Genomic DNA, 9,324 nt, shown 5'->3' on the forward strand with positions numbered 1-9,324 from the left:
AAGGTGTCCTCAAACTCCTGGGCTCAAGCAATCCTCCTGCCTTGGCCTCCCATACTGTGGGATTACAGGGATGAGTCACGGCACCTGGCCTAATCCTATAAATGTTGCACACCACTGATCTTATATAGAGTGTTATTATTGCAAGGCCACAGTGAGTCTCCTCTACGTTTCAGAGCCTTTTATCTACTGAAGCAAAATATGAAATCCTAAAAAACGTCCAAAATTTTTATATCTATGTTGTAAATTTAAACTTTTAACACTACACCCTTGATTATCAATGACAATTCATGTGGAATTTATTTATGGAAATCACAAATTATAATAATCTCTTGCCTCAATAATAACATAAAGACCATTATATTTTTTAAAAAACTAAGATAATAGAACTTTTTGAACATTGGAAGAGATGAATAACTGCACACTGTGCCATATATGGTACCCTTTATCCAAAAATACCGAGTGTGAATCAAATTCTATTAAAGGGCAGTTATAAACAGCAATGAAGCCCCTTGGCAGTGGGTGAGACTGAAATTTAGAGTCAGAAGACCTGGGAAGAAAAACCATTCTTTTAGCTCCAGAATCCCAAACAATTCAAATCACCTGAAACTCAACGGCCTCCTTTGTAAAAGATAAGTGTGAGAAAGGAATTATATAAGGTCGGTAAAAGGAGTGCCCGAGACAAAATAGGTTCTCAATTCCTCGCTTAATAGAAACAGGTGCATCACTATTGCTTCTGTTAAAGTTATAAAGGATATCTCAACTTACCTACTTTGTTCATCTGAATTTTTGTAACATTGCATACACAACCATTCTATTTTATTTTTATACTATATATTAGAAAGGGGCTTCTTGCTCCCAAAACTCTATTTGTTGGCAAAGTCTTTTCCACCGTAAGTATGCAAAAAAGACGTGTTATCTCAGAAACTCAGGGAGAATGCATACTTACAAAGCACACCCCCAAAACTCCAAGTTGCTCTTCTCTGAGCTCAACGCTCTTCTTAGGCACATATGTCTGTCTCCTATCATTTCTTCATGAGGTTCAGGGCAAAGGGCCTCGTCAAGCAGATGATCTTTGGTTGCTTCTACACTTTCCCCAAGCCACCTACAAATAAACGAAACAAGGGGGTAAGACACACCTATAACTTTAAACATTTTTAAATTCTGAAATATGAAAATTAGGTCCCTATGTACATATTATGGCATAACACAGAACAGAGAAAATGTTCCTAGAATCATTCAAAAGCCCAAGTGACCTCACTACAATTCTTCACATCCAAGTACCCAGCCAACATAATGTCACTGGTGACTTCCATCCATGCCTGGTCATCCCTGAGGCTTGCCAGACCATGCTCCAGTGTGAACCGCAGCCCAAGTCTGGCCAAAAGTACTAAGCATGAGCATGTCTATCAGTCAGTAACTAAGGTAATAAAATTAACATGTTACTTCTGAATATGGTGACTCAATTGTACTTCTAAGCCAGCTTAACACTGCTAAAGGAAATATTTTATAAGCTTCCTATATACTCAGTGCTACAATTAAATAAAGAAGAGTAAAATGCCTTCGGTTGTAGGAAAGAGCTGTGGACAGAAATATTTTCAATTATTTGTGACTGCTTTCAAAGCAATCTGTAGGAATCCACAGGAAGTGATCCAGAGAACTGGGATTTGTCTACATAAAAGGTACATCTGGGATTACATCTGTACACTATTTGGAGAAAGAAAAAAAAATATTTTGAAAAAGTTAATCAAGAAATCAAGATAAACTGTCAAGAAACAGCTCAGAGACCTAGGTTCTGAAATGGCAGACAAGATATGCTGAGAGAATATAGGTACAGTGCACACTTCACTCTTCTAACAAAACAGCCACCATCACCCCTGAAATGAGTCATAGGCACAACCAAATTTATGTGTGCCAATGTGAAACTGTCAAAGCTTTAAACTCATCTGTGCTGACCAGTACATCAGTCACTAGACACATGGCTACTGAGCTCTAGCTCTGGCCAGGTCAAACTGACATGTACTACACATGTAAAATACACAGTAGACTTTGAAGACTTAAAATATATATATTTTTTAATGTATAGCCAGGCATGGTGGCAGGTGCCTCTAATTCTCAGCTACTCGGTAGGCTAAGGAAGGAGAATTGCTTGAACCCAGGAGGTGGAGGTTGCAGTGAGCCCTAATCACGCCACTGCAGTTCAGCTTGGGCAGCAAAACCAACTCTGACTCAAAAACAAGTAAAAATCTCAATAAGTTTTATATTTACTTCATTGAAAACATTTTTCTATATTGTGCTAAATAAACTATTACAATTAATTTCACCAGATTCTTTTTACTTTTTTAATGTGGGTACTACAAAATTTAAATTCACCTGTGTGGCTCACACTGTATTAGATAACACTACTCTGCATAATTAACAAAAAATAAAGAACAAATGCTGCCACGCACTGTGCTAGATATTTTACTAATACTCAACGCTGCAACTAATGGTCGAGTTTTACCAGACGCCTACATAACAGATTGGCTCCATCAAACCAAGAAGATGCAGCTGGGATTCAATGTCAGGTCATTTTACGAAACAATTCAATTAAGGGGCCGCTAACAGGTAAGGCTGGGGCAACTCCCATAATGGCATAGAAAGAGGGGTCAAGCGTTCCAAAGAGTAGCAAGCTTTCAGTGACTACAGAACAGGTATTTTATATATATACATATATATCAAGTTCTACAGGACAGGCAAGGAAATGTCAGACGGTTCTCTGGAGGACCTACCGAATGAGACCAATCTCCTGGCCCTTAAAGCTTCACAGGTGCTAGCGGTGGAGCAAGGTGCCCCAAAAGGAAGGACAATCAATGTAGCCCAGATTCTCTGGATAATCTGGCCAGGACCTGACCGCTGACACTCCTGCAGACAGAGGGAGGCCTCGGGAGAACGGGCGCGCCATCTGCCCTCACCTCTGCACACACTCCACCCATCCACGGCCCCACCCCAGATCCCGCGCCGCTCCGAGGTCCCCACCCCTGGGACGAGGGGAAGTGGGACTAAAACGTCCACAGTAAGATGGGGAAGTGGTCGAAAAAGGGAAAACGGGAGGTGGGGGCAGGTACCTGACACGGAGGATGACCCCAGCTCGTTAATGCCGGATCATCGCCTAGGCCCCACCCGGCTCCCGCGGCTACCAGCGACCCAGAAGGTGCAACTGACCAAACGCTGCGACTCAACCGACTCTGCTCTCCCCAGACTGGCAGCTATGGCAACTTGAACTAGCCGCCCAGCCACAACGAGAGTACTGGACCCCGCTGCCGCCACTTTGCCCTCTGGGAGTTGTAGTCCACCTCGGCTTCACGATCAAGGAGTTACCAAGGGAGAGCGTCCCGGAAAAAAACTGCAAATCCCAGGATGCCATATGGCTGGCCTTCGGGTAACTTTCCCGGAAAAAGCCTGATCCCTCGACCGCGCCCTCTTGCCCTGCTCTATGTTTTTTTTTAAAGGACCAGCCTCCCCTGTAGGAGGCAAACTCCAGATAGAAAGTGAATAAAAATACTTCCTTACCCTTGACTGTAATTTTACTCCTTGGGGGACAAAAAGAGTCCCCCAGGACTACGGTAAGTTGGGGAAGGGGTAGAAAAAGGGCAAGGGAGCGGTGGGGGGACAGGGAAGGACAATTTCTAGCACTGAAAGGTAAAAATCCCCTTAATACCAGGGTCCAGCATATTGTTCCAAAGACTCACAAATTCTTGTAACCGGAAGGGAGCAGAGAAGATTATGTGGTCCAACCTGTTTGGCGTTGAAAGAGTAAGGGACTTGCCTAAAAGCGTATGGCTCATTCAGGGCACAACAAAAGTAGATGTGAGGCTGTCAGCTATTGACTGCTGCTACTTCAGTCTAGGTGTCATCTCCTCACTTTAGAACATCAAAGAAATGTTTTGTACTCAGGGGAGTTGGTTTCAGTCACGAAGAGAATGAAAACCTCAATAAAAAACTGAACTTTGGAAAAGCTAAGAAGTAACAAATTAGTCATGCGAATTGCCCTTTTCTTCTCTGCCAAAAAGACCACTTCCCCTTCCTTCTTTGAGGCTAAAATCAAATATTATCTGATCTGCCAAAGCTTCCCTGGTTACGTGAAGAAGAGTTAGATCATGTTAAATAACAAGGGTTCCCTAATCTAACAATTTTGTACTCTAAAATCCATTTCCCAGTTGGTCCCTTCTATTGGCCATTCAAAGGGACCTAACCTTTTTAAATGCTTATCTTTCTTCTCACCCTTTCCTCACTTGCCCTTCTCTGTTCATCTCTCTCTCACTGTCTCTCTCTCTCCCTTTCTCTCCTTCCCTCCCTCCTTATCCCACTCCCGCCCCCCCCACACACACACACAGGCAGAGTCATAAATAATTAGCACATAAAGTTGATATAGTAGAATTATTCAAATATCTTTTCTGGCCAACACTGAAACATAAAACTATCTCATTGGTTTGAACATAAAATAATTCTAAAAACCTTCTATGCATTTGCAACTGTCTTCAAGCTGCTTCCTTGAAATTGTTCCTCAAGAATACATTCCACTGGACACAGAGTTTAAGATAATTCAGAACAGCCATAATATTGCCCATATGCATGTAGAAGCATAACTCTTTGTTAACATTTTAACTTTCAAAACAATTCATTCATATAATTCAGCAAATGTATGCTGGATATTTCTTAGGATCCAGACATTGTTTTAGACACTAAAGGTGCAGTATGATAATAAGGAAATAAACAACATAGATCTTGCTTTCAAATTGTTCAGAACCACGTGAGAGAAAAAGGCTAATAAATGATTACAAATCTCTGTGTAATAGAATACTGCATAAGTTTCTATGGAAAGCCATAAAAGAGAAACTTTCTGAAGAAGTGATAATCAGATCAACTGCAGGAGAAATGCCAACTGAAAAAACTAATGTAATCATGAGTTACATTAATAAAAACTGATTGTCCAAAGCCTGTATTCCCTGGTTTAACCATATTTAGAGAATTTGATTCAATTTTAGAGGCCTTATTTTTTAGAGTGATATTAACCAAATAAATAAAAAATCTCAGGACACAACTGGGACCAAAGGGTTAAAAATCAGATATTTTAGTTCATTTTGATCAATAAATGCTTAAATATATTATTAAATTTATAGCAACTGTTTATCATGTGGTATGCTCTCAATTGGGAAGCTGTGGCATCCCAAAAAAATGTAGTGAAGTCACATCACTGAATCTTCTCTTATGTCTTGACAAAACAGACAAAATGAGTTAAAGCCAACAAAATAGGTTTTACATAAAATTGTCTCATAACTCCCAAAGATATGTATTACTTTTAATCAGTATGGCCAACAGACATTATACAAACACAGCACCATACTCAAGCAGACTCATCTGAGTTTAGATTTGGAAAAATCCACAAAGAGTATTGATATGGTCTGGCTCTGTGTCCCCACCCAAATCTCATCTTGAATTGTAATCTGAGTTGTAATCCCCATATGTTGGAGAAGGAACCTTGTGACGGGTGATTAGATCATGTGGCAGTTCCTCCATGCTGTTCTCATGATAGTGAGTGAGTTCTCAGGAGATCTGATGGTTTTATAAGGGGCTTTTGCCCACTTCTTTCTACTGCCACCATGTGAAAAAAGGAGGTGTGTTTTCTCCCTCTTCTGCCATGATCGTAAGTTTCCTGAGGCTTCCCCAGCCATGTACAACTGTGAGTCAATTAAACCACTTTCCTTTATAAATCACCCAGTCACAGGTAGTTCTTTATAGCAGTGTCATAATGAACTAATATGAATATCATTTGCAGTATCCTCCTTTTGCAAACCATGATAAGTAGGGGCACACAGAGATTACATGATGTATTAGTTTACTATGGATTTGATAAAATACCACAGAATGTGTGACTTAAACAACAAAAATTTATTTCTCACAGTTCTGAAGGCTGTAAGTCCAAGATCAAGGTGTCAGCAAGTTTGGGTTCTCTTAAGGTCTCTGTCTTTGGCTTGCAGATGTCCATCTTTTCTCTGTATCCTCAAATAGGCTTTTTCCTGTATGAGCACATACATGGTTTCTCTCTCTTCTTACAATGACCTCCATTATGTTGAATTAGAACTTCATACTGTGGCCTAATTTAACCTTAACTACCTCCTTAAAGGCCCAATTTTCAAAAACAGTAACATTGGGGTTAAGGTTTCAACACGTTTTCCCCCAAATTGTACCTATTCAGGATTAGTGTCATCAATGATCTTCTCATTACATAATACCTTGACAAAGGTAGATGCGGGAGATATTTTTGACATGCCTCACCCACATAACCCCTTAACTGGGAATGATTCTACCCACAGTGTTGGCCCCACCAGCCTAGGTTATGATATACAAAGTTTCTACCTGTCTCACCATGGCTGATTAGACAAGGAGTAGACAGATACCTGAGACAATATGGGCCAGTCAGGCTCTTTATCTTTTGAGAATCTAAAATTAGGACTCAAGCTCCCAATTGCTTACCAGAATAGTCTTGATGTACAGGTAAGAGCTGAGGTCATCACAAAGAGGTGGACATCTTCGTCTGTGTTCAAGAGGCAGCTGATAATGCTAACCTGCAGAGACAGAGAAGTAAGTAAAACAGTGAGAGGAAATAAACTACACAGCCATGAGGAAATAAGCCCAAGAGAATACAGCCCTGGTTCCTGACAACTTCCAAGTTCCTGGATCCAAGCCTTGTTATTCCCACTTGCATTTCCTGTGCTTGCTTTCTACAATACACTAGAGGCAACTGGAGGTGGTTAAATGCACAGATTCTGGACCCAAACCACTTGGATTCAAGTCAGTTATAATATCTATCAGCAATGTCACCTCAAACAAGTTACTTAATCACTCTGTGCCTTCATTTTTTCCTTTTCTAAATGCGAACAATAAAAATAGTACTTCATGTGTAGAGTTGTTTGGTAAATAAATAAATGTGTGTAAAGCACTAAACCTAGTGCCAAATTCATGGTAAGTATTATTGAATGTAAGCTAACATCATATGTAAGCTGACAAATACTATGACATCCTCAAAATGTTAGTTCCAGGAATATTGGTAGTCTATTATTTTGTTCTAAACACTTACAAATAATATATTAATAGCTTGTTGCCTCGTGATGATTTCCCTTTTGAGGTGTAAGATTAGTTCTGTTGATTGAAATCTAAAGAGCCTTGACTAAGATTACATTAATGAGATCACCAGCCTGTAAGATCCAAGATGTTAATTCTAGATCTAGTTTCTTGAGCAGTTTCATCAGAAACACTTTTGAACTATATGAAACATTAAATGCCTAGATGAACTAATCGATAAAGAGGTTCTGGAATGGGGCTAGTCTAAAAGCATTGACATGAGCATCCTAACCCAGCTCATGTAGAATGAATAATGTAGAGAAGGGAAGACATCTATTATGTAAGAAGCTGTGGATGGCAAACAGAGGTAGTACTGTTTCAATGAGGAGGGACAGAAGTTGTATTTCACCAATAACTTGCAAATTTATAAAACTGTGAAACAACAACAGCTGATATAGTTTGGCTCTGTGTCCCCTTCCAAATGCCACATGGAATTGCAACCCCTAATGTTGGGGGTGGGACTTAGTGAGAGGTGATTGGATCATGGAAGTGGATTTCCCCCTTGTTGTTCTCATAATAGTGAGTGAGTTCTCGCAGGATCTTTTGTTTGAAAGTGTGTAGTACTTCCCCCTTCACTCTTTCTCCCACTCTGCCATGTAAAAAAGGTGTTTGCTTCCTCTTCACCTTTCGAAGCACCATGATTGTAAGTTTCCTGAGGCCTCTCCATCCATGCTTCCTGTACAGTGGAACTATGAGTCAATTAAACCTCTGTTCTTCATAAATTACCCAGTCTCAGGTGGTTCTTTATAGCAGTGTGAGAATGGACTGATACAACAACAGACACAAAAATGTATTTGGAATACTAACCAAAATTTTCCTCAAATATGAATTTTTTTCACCTTCGTTCTCCCCTTATCTCCATTTCTGCCAGCTACACTGTTCTGCACTCACTGCCTTAAAGATGGGATGTTACCACAGAAAGCACAAATGGAGAGGAGTTGAGGAAGAAAAAGAAGAAGAAAATAAAGCATTTTCCTCCTGGCTTTTGAATACTCAACAAAAACATCTTCAGATAGGACAGGCTGTGTAATTTGTTGTAGGACCCTGTGCGAAATAAGTATGTTAAGCCCTTTTGCAAATGAGTATATTAAGCCCTTTTATGACTCCTGCTGTCAAAAGGAGTTATGCTATAAACAAATGACTTGGAAGAAAATATCTAAAGAAAAGAAAGAGATTTCCTCCAAAAGAAAAGAAGTTCCTGACTGGGAATGTGATAATAGAAAAGAAGGGGGTCCTGGAAGGGGAGAAATAGAAAGTTGGGGAGGGAGACCTGCAGGCATAGGGAGAAAGTCTATGTTGACAGAGTGCCCAGCCTCCACTCAAGCAAGCACTGTTCATAGCCTGAAGCTAGCTGTTCTGCCCATAGGCATCAGAGGAGGGTGTTACTGCAAAAGTAGCCTGCATTGTTCTTGGTGACCACCTGCATCATTGGATGTTGCTCTGTTCCCTCTAGCCGCCACAGATGGTCAAGCTCCCTTGTAGTATCACTACACAATTATAAGTCATAAGAAAGAAGACATCAAGTATGATGTTACAGGTAAAAAAAAAAAAAAATGGATATCCCCCAAAGCTTGGTTAGGCGGGACTAAATGGAACTACTCAAAATTATCTCTCAATCATTCAGTGGTGAAATTCACCTCTTTACATCTGCAGAAAACAATTGTAAATGGTTGTTGACTCTTTCTACATCAAGTTTGCAAGTTACCTTCAAGTCTAAGAAGAGTCAACATGAAAAAACAAGATATTGCAAGGATGATATTGCCCAAAGAATCATCTTTCTACTCAAAGAATCATCTTTAGCCATTCATTGTGTTGAAGCACTGTTGATCCCATGAAGTTCTTTTCAGCCACACACTTACTATGTATAGGTAATTGTCACTGCCAAGAGCATCACAGATATAAAGCACAGCAATTCTTATGCATTTAGATCAAAGTGAGCCACTATTAATGTATGAAACAAAAATCGTAAAACATTTCTGTAGTTAAGCAATAAAGCTAATCAATAAAGAGGTTCTGGAATGGAGCTAGTGGAACGCTCCACTTTAATGGCTACTTTTTGAAAAAAGATAAAACACACAGAGGCATGAATTGCCAAATACCACTTTCTAATATTTGAACCATGCTAATAAGTCCTCTACAAGAAGGAAAAAGTAGTGTTCTTTA

General features: G+C 39.9%; 1 protein-coding gene across 2 annotated transcripts in view; it reads right to left on the minus strand.

The window, feature by feature from the left end:
- Positions 1-3,315, minus strand: part of CEP128 (centrosomal protein 128) — a 458,914-nt gene extending 455,599 nt beyond the window's left edge. Inside the window, exons 1-2 of one of the 2 annotated variants that reach the window (XM_017505934.2) lie at positions 3,105-3,315; positions 947-1,102 (exon numbers count right to left, since the gene is read on the minus strand). The gene's annotated coding sequence lies outside the window, so the exon portion shown is untranslated. The remainder of the gene's footprint in view (positions 1-946; positions 1,103-3,104) is intronic. The other variant, XM_037730456.1, reaches the window with a different exon arrangement.
- Between the last annotated feature and the right edge of the window lie 6,009 nt (positions 3,316-9,324).

Source organism: Cebus imitator, unplaced genomic scaffold (assembly GCF_001604975.1).
Source record: "Cebus imitator isolate Cc_AM_T3 unplaced genomic scaffold, Cebus_imitator-1.0 Scaffold345, whole genome shotgun sequence".
NCBI classification, from domain to species: domain Eukaryota; kingdom Metazoa; phylum Chordata; class Mammalia; order Primates; family Cebidae; genus Cebus; species Cebus imitator.